Source organism: Dendrobates tinctorius, unplaced genomic scaffold, assembly GCF_039654945.1.
Source record: "Dendrobates tinctorius isolate UK_male_01 unplaced genomic scaffold, ASM3965494v1 ptg000075l, whole genome shotgun sequence".
NCBI classification, from domain to species: Eukaryota; Metazoa; Chordata; class Amphibia; order Anura; family Dendrobatidae; genus Dendrobates; species Dendrobates tinctorius.
In genome coordinates, this window is record NW_027361743.1 from 16,991,096 (window position 1) to 17,008,098 (window position 17,003).

Sequence of the window (17,003 nt, forward strand, 5' to 3'; positions counted from 1 at the left end):
GCATCCGGCACAGGCCCCCGAGAGGCCCGTACAGACCCCCGACAGTCGGCACAGACCCCCCGCAGTTGGCACAGACCGCGCATCATGATGCGTGTTAGGGTTCTAGGTAGAAACCCGAGAGTGGACCCTCTGGGTCGTGGCCCCAGAGCCCCCGAGGGTGAGCGGACCAGGTGATGACCACCCCCTATACAGGGAGTGTTAGGGGCAGGCCCAAGGGAGATGGAACCACGACAGCCGGAACCAAAGGGACGACCCGGGGGGTATACAGGAGAGCAGATCAGAGCGCGGGAGGGTATATGAGGGATTGAGTAGACACAAGGCAGGAGGGAACAGGCTGTGGAACCGGGAAGGAACAGGACAGAGCCGAGGCAAATAGCTGGAATGGAAGAAGGACACAAGGAGATTAGGGGACACTGGACCTAGGGGTTCTGGCAGAGAACAAGATAGGGGGAAGAAGCACAATACGCAGGAGACAGACAATTACAGAGGCAGCGGTACAGGCGGGAAGCAGGCACAGGAGAATACAGGATGGCGAACAGGGAACCAGGAGAGGAAGGTAGGACGGGAGAAAGGAGAAGGAACAAATAGCAGGGAGAAACCGGTCAGGGCAGAGGGCAGAGCGCAGCACCAGAGGTGCGCAAGGACCTGAGAGCCGGGTGTGACGCTGCGCAGGGACTGCCAGCACCACGGACAAAGACAAACAGGCGTCTTACCTTCCAAGATGCCAAGCAGAAATACCCGGTGGGCGCCGCCATGATGGGGCGGAGCCAACGGGTCACGTGCTGCCAGGATGCCCAGCGGCCGGGGAAGGGCGAGCGTGCATGCGCGGGCCTCTGACGCGCCGTGACCCTGTAAAGCCAGACAGGGGACGGCGCGAGGCGTCAGGGGAGGTAACAATGCGCACAGACCGTGCATCATGATGACGTCATTTCAGCAGCCAATCACAGCCATGCCAATAGTTAACATGCCTAACAGGATGTGCCCATACTTCTGAGGATTCCCATTGGCTGAATCAAAGCGAGCGGGCTCATGGCATTATGGGAAGTTCCGATTCCGGTATCCGATATGAAAAAAGTATCGGAAGTCAGTATCGGAATTCCGATACAGCTAATATCGGCCGATACCCGATACTTGCGGTATCGGAATGCTCAACACTAGTGATAGTCAGTGTTGCCAATGTGGATGCCAAAAAACAGCAATATGGGCTCATGCGGTTTATTTTCTACATGTTTCGAAGTTGGACCAAGTGCTTGGTTCACCTGAGGAAGAAGTTGGTCCAACTTTGAATTGTATAGAAAATAAACCGCATGAACCTATATTGTTGTTTCTTGCTTTCTTGGCACACAATCACCCTCATTCTCCCACCAATTGTTGGGTACAACCAGGGCCGTATTTAGAGTTTATGCTGCCCTAGGCACTTTTAGTGCTGCCTCCCCCATTGGTGAGTATGACTAATGCAGACACTTAGGCTACTTTCACTTCAGCAATTTTTGCCATTCTCCCTAGTGCAGCCATCTCCTCAGTGCACGGTACACCCATCTCCCCAGTGCACCCATCTCCTCAGAGCACCCATTTCCTCAGTGCACACATCTTCCCAATGCATCCATCTCCCCTGTGCAGCCATCTCCCCTGTGCACCTATCTCCCCAGTGCAGCCATCTCCCCAGTGTAGCCATCTCCCCAGTGCAGCCATCTCCCCGGTGCAGCCATCTCCCCGGTGCAGCCATCTCCCCGGTGCAGCCATCTCCCCGGTGCAGCCATCTCCCCGGTGCAGCTATCTCCCCTGTGCACCTATCTCCCCAGTGTAGCCATCTCCCCAGTGTAGCCATCTCCCCAGTGTAGCCATCTCCCCAGTGTAGCCATCTCCCCAGTGTAGCCATCTCCCCAGTGTAGCCATCTCCCCAGTGTAGGCTGTGGGTGGAAAGTTTCCACAGGCTTCCCCACACCTCTTGAAATATTCAGCGCCTCCTCTCCGGTTACTGAGTGACAGTGGGAGCTGAGCTTGACTCTTGCAATAGTTACTGTGTCTTATAGTGAACGGGTCAGGACACTACATGACTGCAGCCATATATGCTCCGGGGCCGGAACAGAAGGGAAAACAGTGGCTCGGGTGTGAGGGGACAGGGGAAGTTTAGTGCCGCTCCCTCCCGCCGTTCTCTTACCTGGCTCTGTACAGCCGCCGTCCCGGGAAAGTTTGTCACCGAGGAGCTGACGAGCAGCCGGGAAGACGTGGCTAAAATATGCATGAAGAGGAGAGGCTGCAGCCTGAGCCATGCACACTCCCCTCCATAGCAGCGGCAGCTCCCTCACGGCTGGGGAGAAGGAGAGACGGACAGGGACAGCGGACAGAGGGAGTATGTGCCGAGATTAGTGACAGCCCGAGAGCCGGAAGACTGAGGTGGGTGGGTGAATGGGCTGGATGGACTTATGGACCCCGGACTTAAAAAAAAACCTTGCTCAGTGCTCAGGTGCCGCCACCCCATATCCTGGCGCCCTAGGCACATGCCCTCAAGTGCCTAGTGGCAAATAAGGCCCAGGGTACAACCGTATTCCAATTATGTGGGTGCTGCAGCAGCTGATCCATGGTGAATCCTTTGTTGCTTTGTTGTGGGTTACTACAACCCCAAAAGGTGAGCAGTTCTCTATTTTTACCTAACATATTTTCCTCCCTCGGCTAAGACCCTATTGCGCTTGGTGCACCAAAAATGTAAAATCTGTGGAAAATTATTAACGTTATTTCAACATATCTTGCCGATAGGAATGATTTTAACCCCTTTCCTACATTGGACGTACTATTCCGTCCATGTGACCTGGGACCTAAGTCCCATGGACGGAATAGTACCCTCCGTCAGGCGCAATAGATCTGACAGGCACACAGTAATTAGTTTCACTTCTCTCTCCTTGCCCACTTATCAGAAAACCCCACCCCTCCTAGTTATCTCCTGACTCTACAGGCTCTGTGAAACCTGATATCACAGTGACTCAGCAGACCTTCTAGTGAGCAGATATCAACACTTTGGCTTCTCAGGCACATTGCGCCTGATTTCACCACAAATTGAAAGGTTAGTATTTTCTTTTTTTATTCATCACGATTGTGTATTTAGCTTGTTTTATGAAGGATTAATGCTAAGTTAGTGTACATAAGTACTGTTTTCTTAGACAAAAGGAGGGTGGCTTCTAAGGCACATTGCGCCCTAACACATACTCTTTCTCTCTTGCTTCAGATTTTCTGCTGCAATGGCCAGAAAACAGTATGATTCATCTAAACCCCTTCATTTAGAAGAAATGAAGATTTTTTTGTTAGAAGATGATGAGGAAGAACCAGCAGTAACTGAGGATTTAGAATCTAGTGACATTTCATCTGAAGATGAGGTAGCAGAATGTAACACTGATTCTGGAACAGAGCAGGATGGTGATGACACTGATACAGAGGAAACAGACACAGATCTAGCTTATTATTTGGGCAAAGATAAAAATACAAAGGACGTCCCAAGGACGTTCCAGAACAAACACCGACTCTACCACCTTCTAAAAGATGCAGTTGTACTACCTGCTCATTTGTATCTGGTTTCAGAAGGCTTTCTAAATATGACTGCAAAATATGTAAGGCCTCTTTCACACTTCAGTTTTTTGCATCAGTTATAATCCGCCAAAAAGGCGGACAAGCGGATCCGTTCTAAACTGATGTGAACGGATGGCACAGGATCCGTTTTCAGACGGATCCTGAAAATGAAGAAATTTAAAGGAATCGCTGGCTGGGAAGGAGAGAGAGAGAGAGAGAGAGAGAGAGGGAGAGAGAGAGAGAGAGAGAATTTTTTTTATTTTTGTCCGGCACCCAGAAAGAATTTCGGGTTAAATGAGTGTCTGGAGGATCCGCCAGAGAAAAAAACGTTACAAGCTCCGTTCTGAAATCTTTGAGGATGGTGACGGACAGCAACTTTTGGCGGATCCTCACAAAAAACGGATGCAACGGACAGCAATCCGTCACAATCCGCCATTAATGCAAGTCAATGGGAAAAAAACGGATCCTCAAAAAAAAATTGAGGATCCGTTTTTTTTCAAAACCTGGCGGATTGTGACTGATTGTAAAAAACGGAAGTGTGAAAGAGGCCTAAAGAATCAATCTGCCTTTCCCATGCAACTTTCGTCTACCAGCCTTGCTTTTCTAAGTGTACCTGTGCTGCTTCTGCTGCAATTGAAACCACTGAAGATGAGTAGAAAATAATTAAGTAACATCTAAGTGCAATATCCTTTAAGTTTTTTTCCATAATTTTATATTTAAGCAATAGTTAAGTAAAGATAACTGGAGCCTATTTGGCGGTACTACCGAAAAGTGGTACTTTTAGTTTTAATAAGTTTATGGTTAATAAATGTTTTTTTTTGCATCTGATTTGGTGTAATCTCTTTTAATACATTCCTATGAAGGTCACTGACTACTTCTATAGTCCTGAAATTGAAATATGTAGCTACTATAGGTGGTTTTCTGACCTGTGCTTGTCAGGCACATTGCGCATGAACTGAGGAGAATCTATATTGCGCCTGACGGAGGGTTAAATGCGACATTGCGACTTAAGTCGCGGTGTTCGCATTAAAATGCCGATGCCATCTTACCTCTGGATAGATGGCCTCAGCATCCCGGGCAGTCTCCGCCCTGGCCTGCCCCTCTGTGAGCTGTGATTTGCTGTTCAATTCAGAACAGCCAATCACAGCGCTTTTCTTTGTTTCAGCCAATCAGATTGGCTGAAACAACGAGATCCTAGGCTAGGATCGAGTACCGATGTACTCGATCCTAGGACCGGTGCCACACCAATCGCAGCTCACAGCAGCGCAATATCGCCGCTGTTCCCTGCCGATACCGGCCCGGATCGGTGCTGTAATAACACCGATCCTAGGCCGGAGCCTAGGACAGGCCCAGCAGGGCCGGCAGGAAGTGGTTGGCGCGATCGATTAGATCGGCGATCGCGCCAGCCACAGGGCACAGCTGCGGTCACGACCATGTCCTGCCTAGGAATCGGAGCTGTGAGCTCCGATCCTAGGCAGTTACCATGGTCACCAGGCATAGCAGGGATTGGTGGGATCGATGTAATCATTCGATCCCACCAATGACAGGTCACAGCAGCGATGTGACCGCCCTGTGACCTGCCCCTGACCTGCCTCTGACCTGTCTGACTTGTCTGCAGGGGTCCTCACTCTAGCTGAGGATTCCTGCAGAAAGGTCGGACGCAGCAAGAGCTCCTGTGCTGGGTATTGTGGTGCCACAGCTTGTAGCATCACAATCCCTGCAGAAGAAGAAAGAAACCTACAACTGTAAGTGTTAATTGATCCCTGATCCCCTGCCCAATCTATCTTCACCCCCCAATCTATCTTCATCCCCCATCCCCCCTCCACCCCCCCTTTTACCCCCTTCACCCCCCTTTTACCCCCCTCCACACCCCCTTTTTGCGCCGCCTCCGTGCGCAGCCGCTGTGCGTTGATCGGTGACGCAGTTCACCGATCAACACTCGTGCTCGCTTTTTTCCTTAGCCCCCCTTTGCGCCACCTCTGCACACACATCCCGTTTTTCATTTTTTTCACCATCCTTTGTGCCACCTAACTACAACCCAACTGATCCCTGCCCAATCTCTCTTCATCCACCCGAATCACCCATTACCCTATTTTTACCCCCTTCCACCCCACTTTTGCGCCACCTCCGTGCACAGCCACCGAGCGTTGATCGGTGACGCAGTTCACAAGTGCTCACTTTTTTTCCTTAGCCCCCTTTGTGCCACCTCCGCACACACATCCCGCAGCCACAAAACTTTGAATGTGACGCACATCACCTATCAGACCTTGTGCCTGCCGTTTTTCATTTTTTTCACCCCTCTTTGTGCCACCTAACTACAACCCTAACTGTTCATCCCTGCCTGATATCTATTCATCCACCCCAATCCCCCCAACCCCTTCTTTTTACCCCCTTTGTGCCGTTTCCGTGTGCACATTTAGCAGCCGCCGAATTTTGATAAGTGACGCAATTCACTTATCAAAGTTCGTGCCGGCTGTTTTCCATTTTTCTTTTTCACCTCCCCCCCCTTTGAGCTCCCCCTGTGCACACATCCAGCAGCCACTAAATTTTGATAAGTGACGCCGTTCACTTATCGTATCTAGGACCTGCTGTTTTAGACTTTATTTCACAGGTATTTTGCTTTCCATTTCCTTTTAGCTTTTTCGTACAGGATAGTGTGCACCAATCACTAGCCCCCCCCACCATATACACAGTTATTAGTAAAGTACACCCAAACACCATATTTACACAAAAAAATGTCCCGTCCATCACGTTCCTCCCAACAGCGCAATTCAATGGAGGAGGCATATGCTTTACTTGCCTCCGACACTGATAGCGAGGATGACGATCCGACTTTTCTTTATTTTTCGGATTCTTCATCCTCTTCCTCTTCCCCCTCCTCATCTTCCTCCTCGGGTCCTGCGGAACCGCCACGCACACGCTCCAGGACAGAAGATGAGGCAGCGCCCACCATGCCCGCAGCTGATTCAGCAGACCCTGTGTGGACCTCGCCCTCCGAAAATTACGAGCCACGGATTCCTGATTTTGTGGCAGAATCAGGAATCAAGTTTGACACCACCGGCCTCACAGAAATTGACTTTTTCAAAGTCTTTTTCTCTGAGGATTGTTAACCTCATGGTGGAGCAAACTAAATTGTACGCTCGGCAATTTTTGGAGCGAAACCCGCGTTCATCCTATACTAACTGGTCTCCTGTGGACGCAGTTGAAATGACGCAGTTTTGGGGCCTGGTCCTCCACATGGGTCTCCTGAAGAAGCCTGAAATTCGGCAATATTGGAGTGTTGATATTTTATACAACACTCCAGTGTTCCAAATGGTCATGGTCCGGACGCGTTTTCAGGCCATCCACAAGTTTCTGCATTATAACGATAATGCACAGTGTCCCGCACGATATGACACCAACTTTGACCGTCTGTTCAAAGTTCGGCCGGTCATTGAACACTTCAACAAAAAGTTTGCTGAAGTGTACGTGCCCCAAAGGAACATCTGCATGGATGAGTCCTTGGTCCATTTCAAGGGAAGGCTCGGATTCCGTCAATACCTGCCCAGTAAGAGGGCCAGGTACGGAACTAAACTCTATAAGCTGTGTGAGAGTACCTCAGGGTACACCCACAGGTTTAGAGTGTACAAAGGAAAGGACACCAGGATTGAACCCCCTGAGTGTCCTCCTGACCTGGGAGTGAGTGGGAAAATTGTGTGGGATTTGGTGCACCCACTGCTGGACAAAGGTTATCACCTCTACATTGATAACTTTTATACCAGTGTCCCACTCTACAAATCCCTCTCTGTGCGAGGTACCGCAGCTTGCGGTACTGTCCGCAAAAATCAGAGAGGCCTCCCGAAGACGCTACTTGGGCAGATGCTCTGAAAAGGTGAGAGCAGGGCCCAATGTAGCGACCACTTCCTGGTGGTCAAGTGCAAGGACAAGAGGGATGTCTTTCTCTTGACCACCATACACGGTGATGGCAGCGCCCTCAGCAATGTACGGGGTACCTCTGCACAGGTCAGCAAACCTGAATGTGTGCTGGGGTACAATAAAAGCATGGGGGGCGTTGATCGCTCCAATCAACTCCTCCAGCCGTACAATGCTTTGAGAAATGCCAAGGTGTGGTACAAAAAGCTGGCCATGCACATTGTCCAATTGGCAATGCTCAACGCATTCCTGCTGTCACAATGTGCACACCACACCGATTAAGGCCCTGATGTTTGGCACTCTGGAAGGAGCGGGCCCCAGAACTTCCGGAACTGAAGGTGCTCGTATTGTACCAGGTCAGCATTTCCCGGGGGAGGTCCCGCAAACTACAAAAAGAGGTAGATCGCAAAAAAGGTGCCGAGTGTGTTACAAAAACGGAATACGCAAGGACACCATTTATCAATGCGACACCTGCCCCGAAAAACCTGGCCTGTGTATGAAGAATTGCTTCAAATTGTACCACACCTCAATGCACTACTAAATTACTTTACCGGAAACATTAGATTAGTTGGGGCACATCTAGATAAGTTCCTTGGGGGTCTAGTTTCCAAAACAATGTCACTTGTGGGTTTTTATTACTGTTTAGGCACATCAGGGGCTCTGCAAATGGAAAATGACGCCCGCAGACCATTCCATCTAAGTCTGCATTCCAAAACGTCACTCCCTTCCGATCCCCGACGTGTGCCTAAACAGTTTTTTCCCACATATGGGGACCAGCGTACCCAGGACAAATTGGACAACAACTTTTGGAGTCCAATTTCTCCTGTTACCCTTGGGAAAATTAAATTGGGGACTAAACAATCATTTTTGTGGGCACAAAATAGGATTTTTTATTTTCACGCCTGGGCAGTATAAACTGTAGTGAAACACTTGGGGGTTCAAAGTTCTCAACACATATCTAGATAAGTTCCTTAGGGGGTCTAGTTTATAAAATGGGGTCACTTGTGGGGGGTTTCTACTGTTTATCCACATCAAGGGCTCTGCAAACGGAACATGACGCCCGCAGACCATTCCATCAAAGTCTGCATTCCAAAGCGTCACTTCTTCCCTTCTGAACCCCGACGTGTGCCCAAACAGTAGTTTTCTCCCACATATGGGGTACCAGCGTACTCAGGACAAATTGGACAACAACTTTTGGGGTCCAATTTCTCCTATTACCCTTGGGAAAATTAAAAATTGGGGACTAAACGATCATTTTTGTGGGTACGAAATAGGATTTTTTATTTTTACGCCTGGGCAGTATAAACTTTAGTGAAACACTTGGGTGTTCAAAGTTCTCATCACATATCTAGATAAGTTCCATAGGGGGTCTAGTTTCCAAAATGGGGTCACTTGTGGGGGGTTTCTACAGGTTAACCACATCAGGGTCTCTGCAAATGGAACATGACGCCCGCAGACCATTCCATCAAAGTCTGCATTCCAAAGCGTCACTGTCACGGTCATGTGTGTCTGGACGCAGCGAGTACCGCAAGGCGTACCCATTTGACACACGTGACCCTGGATACACCGCCTCCAGTTGGGAGAATTTAAATAATAAGACGTGCAGCTGGATACGCCGCCTCCAACTGGCGAATTTAGGTATTACACGTATTTATACAATAGTCTGGAAACCCCGCCTCCAGTAAGGTGAATTTAAATAATAAAGGGGAACCTGGGTAACATTAACAATGGTGGTCCCTGCGATAGGGAATAGAGACGTGGAGACCTCCTGCACTCCCCTGAGCCAGAGTCCCTGCACTCCTAACGTTCCCTATGCCGGTTCCGCACCGGGCGACGCACATGAACCTTAAAACCCTGACTCGCCCTGTCCCTAAACCCTCACTAGGGAATTAGTCGGTGCAGAAACTAATCCCACCACTGCACTAAACACACACAAGAGAAAAAGACAATACAGGGGGAACACCACTTAGCTTTGCTCTGTTGTGTACGCTCCTAGCAACAGAGCCCACCACCTGCGTGCATCCTTCTCCACCTGGATCCATCACCATAACCAGATCCCTCACCATAGTGCAGCCTTGGAGCAGAGTCCACCACCAGTTGCAGCTGCCCAGTAAACAGAGTCCCAAAGATGACTCCAGCTTCTGCCATAAAGTCCAGCATGCTTGAGTCCAGTTTTCAGCAACCAAGTCCAGCATGCTGAGTGCAACTCTCACCATCGTCGCCACTCCACCAAGCCATGCAAGCACCTCCTCCTGACACCATAAACTGCGACTCCACCACGCCATGCCAGCCCTCCATGCAGACTCCATAGCTGACTCAACCCCTCTGGCTGGGCTGCCCAGGACTCTCATTCAGCTCCTTCATTCACCCAGGCTTCCTTGAGAATAACTAACTCACAATATTGCCAACAGTGATTGAACACACCTGACTCTCTTTTATAGAGCCTCACACCTGATTTATATTTATGTGCACATTAAACCAAAGAAACTAAAGTGCACTACCGCTCACCACCTCCGGGGAAACTTAGAATGAATGACACCACGTGTAATAATTCTAATGGCCACCGGGGGCAATCACACCACTTTGGCACCTTGCCAAAGGAAAAAAAACTAATTTTGTACATTTAACCTGTCAGATCCACCTTGGATCATGACAGTCACTTCTTCGCTTCTGAGCCCCGACGTGTGCCCAAACAGTAGTTTTCTCCCACATACCAGCGTGCTCAGGACAAATTGGACAACAACTTTTGGGGTCCAATTTCTCCTATTACGCTTGGGAAAATTAAAAATTGGGGACTAAACAATCATTTTTGTGGGCACAAAATAGGATTTTTTATTTTCACGCCTGGGCAGTATAAACTTTAGTGAAACACTTGGGGGTTCAAAGTTCTCACCACATATCTAGATAAGTTCCTTAGGGGGTCTAGTTTCCAAAATGGGGTCACTTGTGGGGGGTTTCCACTGTTTGGCACATTGGGAGCTCGTCAAACGCAACATGGCATCCAATCTCAATTCCAGCCAATTTTAAGTTGAAAAAGTCAAATGGCGCTGCTTCCCTTCCGAGCCCTGCCGTGAGCTCAAACAGTGGTCCTCCCCACATATATGGTATCAGCGTACTCAGGACAAATTGGACAACAACTTTTGGGGTCCAATTTCTCCTGCTACCTTTGGGAGAATAAAAAATTGGGGACTAAACGATCATGTTTGTGGAAAAAATATGATTTTTTATTTTCACGCCCGGGCTTTATAAACTCCTGTGAAGCCCTAGGGGGTTCAAGGTGCTCACCACACATCTAGATAAGTTCCTTAGGGGGTCTAGTTTCCAAAATGGGGTCACTTGTGGGGGGTTTCCACTGTTTGGGCACATTGGGGGCTCGTCAAACGCATCATGGAGTCCAATCTCAATTCCAGCCAATTTTAGGTTGAAAAAGTCAAACGGCACTGCTTCCCTTCCGAGCCCTGCCGTGCGCCCGAACAGTGGTCCCCCCCAACATATAGGGTATCAGCGTACTCAGGACAAATTGGACAACAACTTTTGGGGTCCAATTTCTCCTGTTACCCTTGGGAAATTAAAAAATTGTTGCTAACATGTCATTTTTGTGACTAAAAAGTTAAATGTTAATTTTTTCCTTCCATGTTGCTTTTGCTCCTGTGAAGCGCCTGAATGGTTAATAATCTTCTTGAAAGTAGTTTTGAGTAGCTTGAGGGGTGCAGTTTTTAGAATGATGTCACTTTTGGGTATTTTCTGCCATATAGGCCCCTCAAAGAGACTTCAAATGTGAGGTGGTCCCTAACAAAATGGTTTTGTAAATTTTGTTGTAAAAATGAGAAATCGCTGGTCAACTTTTAACCCTTATAACTTCCTAACAAAAAAATGTTGTTTCCAAAATTGTGCTGATGTAAAGTACACATGTAGGAAATGTTATTTATTAACTATTTTGTGCTACGTAACTCTCTGGTTTAAGGGCATGAAAATTCAAAATTTGAAAATCGCAAAATTTTCAAAATTTTCGCCATATTTCCATTTTTTTTATTATTAAACGCACGTTATAGCGAAGAATTTTTAGCACTAAAGTGAAGCACAATATGTCACGAGAAAACAATGGCAGAATTGCCTAGATCCGTTGAAGCGTTCCAGAGTTATTACCTCATAAAGGGACAGTGATCAAAATTGTAAAAATTGGCCCGGGAGTAAACGTGCAAACCACCCTTGGTAGTGAAGGGGTTAAAGGAATAGGCCAAGGTGGTTAGCAGATCATAGATATCGGTATCAGGAATCAAGATCATCTAATCAAGGAGACCTGTCACGATGGCGTTGTAGTTTGAGTGACTCTAGAGAAAGCAGAGATTCAACCACTTTAGGGGTGAGCGAGCATACTCGTTAGGATTCGGTACTCGGCGAGTAATGCAGTACTCGCGGTACTCAAATCCTGGCGAGTCCACATGCTGACTAGATGAGGCGCTCACTGCAAGTGTATTGAGCGAGCCTGGACACTGTCTAGTTGGAATGTGGCTGTAAGTATGCAAATCACAAACCTGCGGTCACATGACTGCCTACTCCTGGTGCCAGCATCAAAGATTCGTCACAGCGAGCAATGCGCATGATGTCAGGATTCACAAGTCTGCAGACTTGTAGCTTAAGGCTGGACAACCGTTTAAGCACAAATACAAGCTTAATATATACAGTAAGTACAACACACTTACCAATCCCTTGTCAGGACGAAATGCACATCACAACCACTGGGTGGCCACATATAGCATAACCATGGATATTAGAGTGAGCCGTTCACTACACTGGCTGCCCATCAGCTGCAGAGTTCAATACAAACTTATCACTGTCACCCACAAAGCGCTCCACAGTTCAGCACCACCCAACATCTCCTCCCTCATCTTTGTCTACCACCCTGCCCGTGCTCGCCATTATGCTTATGAACTAAGATTAACATCCTCTATAATCTGTACCTCCTATTCACATCTCCAAGACTTCTCACGTACTGCACCAATTCATTGGTATGAACTACCCAGGACAATTTGATTAATCCCCAATATCCACAGTTTTAAGCATGTCCTAAAAACGCACTTCTTTAGACTGTCCTATTGCCTCACCACACTTATCTAACTATCCGTGTTTTGCCCATAAAAAACTTTCTTCAAAGTCAGGATCCTCTTAGCATCGGTTCACACACCTTCCATCACTTATCAGCCCTCTGTGTCTGAACTTGTACTGATACCGGCTGATGACCAGTTCATGCATCGTTGTGAATCCCCCTATGTATTTTATTGATTGCTGGACAGTACAATACAAGCATTTTTTTACCATTCACCTTTCGTGTCTCCCCTATTTCCTCATAGATTGTAAGTTTGCTAGCAGGGCCCTCACTCCTTTTGGTATCTGATTTATGTGTTAGGTTGGGATCACACTACCGTGTGTGATGGGAGAAACTCGCAAGAGTCTCTCGCATCAACACCCGGCACTGCCGCTGGCACTCAGAACCGGAGCTGCGGCTGCATGTATTTCTATGCAGCTGCAGCTCCGGTCCTGAGTGCTGGCGGTAATGCCGGGTGTTGATGCGAGAGACTCATGCGAGGTTCTTGCATCACACACAGTAGTGTGATCCCGGCCTTACTCTGTTCTTATTGTCTGTGCAAGTCCCCTCTAAAATGTAAAATGCTGCAGAATATGTTGGTGCTATAGAAACTACAAATATTATTATTATCTATATATATAAAAATGAGTGTATGTGTGTATGTATCAAGCCATGCCACTTCACATAGCCCTGCCCACTCCGCACAGCCGCACTCACTCCACACGCAAAGCCCCGTATAATAAATATCTAATATATATATAATAAATATCTAATCTAATGTGTGTATATATATATATATATATATACAGTATATATATATAATATCTAATATATATATTTCATAAGCACAACTTCTTGACCACAACAGGTTACACTGCCTGTGTTGCCCATAGCAACTAATCACTAAGCATCTTTCATTTCACCAGAGCTGTTTAAAAGATAAAAGCTGAGCTGTGATTGGTTGTTATGAGTAAGAAATTTTAGACAGTTGTGGTATCTGAGGCCTATTATTCTTACCATTTCTATGTTGTTATCATCATTCTGTAAAGCTGGAAATGACACAATTTATTACCGTGCCGACACAGACCACCCTCTGACACAGACTGCAGGGGGAGCCCAGAATCAGAAACTTCTCTTTGTCTGGCATGAAGCATCTCATTAACTTATAAATTCAAACACAGATTAAAAAAAGAAACACAAGAGGGATTTCTCCAACCTAGGTGTAGGAGGGAGAGTCCCCACTGTGGAACCGGACCGGAACCAAGGGGACTGTCATCAATGTTCTCAGGGAGACTGTTTCTGGGGGACATATTGGGAGGACGGACCAGAGACAGTTCTAGAAGGGGTGGGGGCGGAGGCTATATAAAAGGAGCTGAGGATGCCAGCAGGGGGCAGTCGACAGAACAGGGGAGAAGGAGCAGGAGGTTCAGGCAACGCCAGAGAACCAGAGCCCGCAGGAGTGAGGGACAGCCAGAGAGGACAGAGGGAGTTAGTCTGGCTTTCCTTATGCTTCTTTGCATCTTATGCGCCGCCCCTGGTAATACCACGTCATTCATCATGGAGGATTCTCCGGTCTGATTGCTTCCATGTTTCTCGGGTAAAAGCAGCACAGCTGCAACTTATTTTTTTGTTAAATTGCTACTATATATATGGGTGCAATGCCACCAGTGTGACTACCCCTGACGAAGCCACCACGAGTGGCGACACGCGTCGGGTACTTCTCTTTACCTCACTTACCACCATGTGTGTCCTCTGGGCGGTTTGTCCATGCTTCTTAACATCTGGCTAGGACGCTTTATTTTTTATATCTTGCTGTATAGGTGCTTCATTTGAGCCCTTCAGTTTATAGCATTATGCCATCTGCCTTTTTTTGGCTTTTTTTCAATATGTATTATGTTGTAGATATATGCATATATGTATTTCTGGTAAACCGCTGCTATATTTTTCTCCTATAATATGTTCATACCGCTTTAGGGCACTTAATTACATCTTTGTAGGGGGTTAGTTTTTGTCATAGGAGTCACGCAATATAACAGATTGTCTATGCTGTATATACATTTTTTATCTGCCTTTTGGAATTGTGTATAACAAATAATGCCATTCCAGGCATCATGCATCTCAGCTGTTACACATAATTTTCCTTCCTTTGGGCTGGGACTCCAACTTAACCCCTTCTTTACCCTATTGTACTTTTGTTTGATGGTATGCTGTTTATATTGAATTATACTGAATTATTATATACTGTTTGACACACATTAGTGCCAGGTTGTGGGTTAGGACTTTATTATAAGCTCAATTGTTTATGTGTATGTCACAGATGTGAGTTTTTAATGTTTTTAATGTTTTTTGTGTGTGGTTTTTGTACCTAATAAAGCTTGTATTTTTATGCATTACGTGGTGATCCCCCTATCTATGGCCTATCTTTTTCTTTTTTTTTTTCATTACACTCCCACAGCTGTAATACGCCTCAATGAGCAAGACTTACAGAAAGAAGAAAGGGAGCCAAGAGTTACAGAAATGAGTACAGAAATGGAACCCTTAATATCCCACATCATCTCATCAGAGCCGACAGACTACTACCCCTAATACCCCATCATCTACTGTATCCTGGTATTCCGACTGCTGTCTGTCCCCCAGCAGAAAAATATCAGAGCAGAGAAATACCGGCCCCGAGCACTGAGCACATTCCAGGCTCACTGCCTCCTGAGCACAGAGCACATCCTGGGCTCACCGCCCCCCATGCACCGAATACATCCAGGGCTCACCACCTCCAGAGCACAGAACACATCTCAGGATCACCGCCCCTGAGCACCGAGCACATCCCGGGCTCACCGTCCCCCCCGGGTACCAAACATATCCCGGGCTGACCACCCCCGAGAACCGAGCACATCCCGGGCTCATCGTCCCCCTGAGTACCGAACACATCCCGGGCTCAACGCCCCCCCGAGTACCACACATCCCGGGCTCTCTACTGCGCCTCCACCGTGTACAGACAGGAGTGAACCTGGAGATGACATACAGGTATATACTATGTACAGTGGGAGATGACATGCAGGTATATACTATATACAGGGGAGATGACATATAGGTATAGACTATATACAGGGGAGATGACATACAGGAGTATACTATATACAGGGGAGATGACATACAGGTATATACTATATACAGGGGAGATGACTTACAGGTGTATACTATATATGGGGGAGATGACATACAGGTATAAATTATATACAGGGGAGATGACATACAGGTGTATACTATATACTGGGGAGATAACATACAGGTATATACTATATATACAGGGGAGATGACATACAGGTATATACTATATACAGGAGGAGATGACATACAGCGACAATTTATGTGCAATATAATCATTATAATTTGTTATAACTAACCACAGTAAGTTACTATGTCCGGGAAACGCCGGGCTCTTCAGCTAGTTAATAATAAACATTTTTGGACAGAGCATTGAAAATTCATGTTTTATTTTATTTTCTTCAAAACTGGTCATCTATTTCCACTCATTTCTGGATGTGTCAAACTGAAAAGAATGGTAAGGGAATATTGTCAGGATAAATCCATAACTAGATTACTCAAGGCCCCATTGTAAATGAGATGTGCCCCACTACCTAAAATAAATGAATGTATACGAATCTGGCAAGGGTGCCATAATTCAGAGGAATCAATACAGATAGAGAAAAACCACCTATGTATTATTTCCTACAATGTTCTTGCTCCTTTGTGGACCTCTCAACCTCCGGCCCCATAGCAGTTGCTATGGCTGCTATTATAATTGCCCTCATGGTCCTGGGAACCAAACCTTTATCCATCTTAAATCTTCTTTCAAGGGTCGAGTTCTCCATTTATGAAGCCTCAAACTTGTGTGATGATACAGTTTGAGAGCAAATCTTTAACCAAGTTCTTCCAGCTAAGCTACATTCATAGACATTTCACAGGTTTTCCAATATCATGAGCTTTAGTTATTTTACTCTGGGATCAGCAAGGTTGCCAACTGCGGAACATCTTACATTTCTTAAAATAATTTTATATCCTAATTTAGAACCTTAGGTTAAACTTGCAGCTAATGGCTTGATAATAAAACCTAAACAGGACCTCGAGGGCATTTATTTTTTAGAATTAAAACGGTGACTTCATGCTCTAAACATTTTGAAGGAATTTTGCATTGTGAAAGAATAAAAGAAAATACTACAAAGGATGCTAACCTTTATCTCATAGTTTCGTGTAAGACGAGAATGTGACATTTGGTTTTGACTTCTTCTTTTGAATATATTTTTTTGTTCTGGCATATTTTTAAATAAAGTATCTGAAGTGCTACAAAGTGAATAAACCATTTGTGACAATTCTTGAATAAATCAACCTTCAATCAATGACATTATCCAGAAAAATGTCATTCATCTAAATAGGCAAAATATAAAAA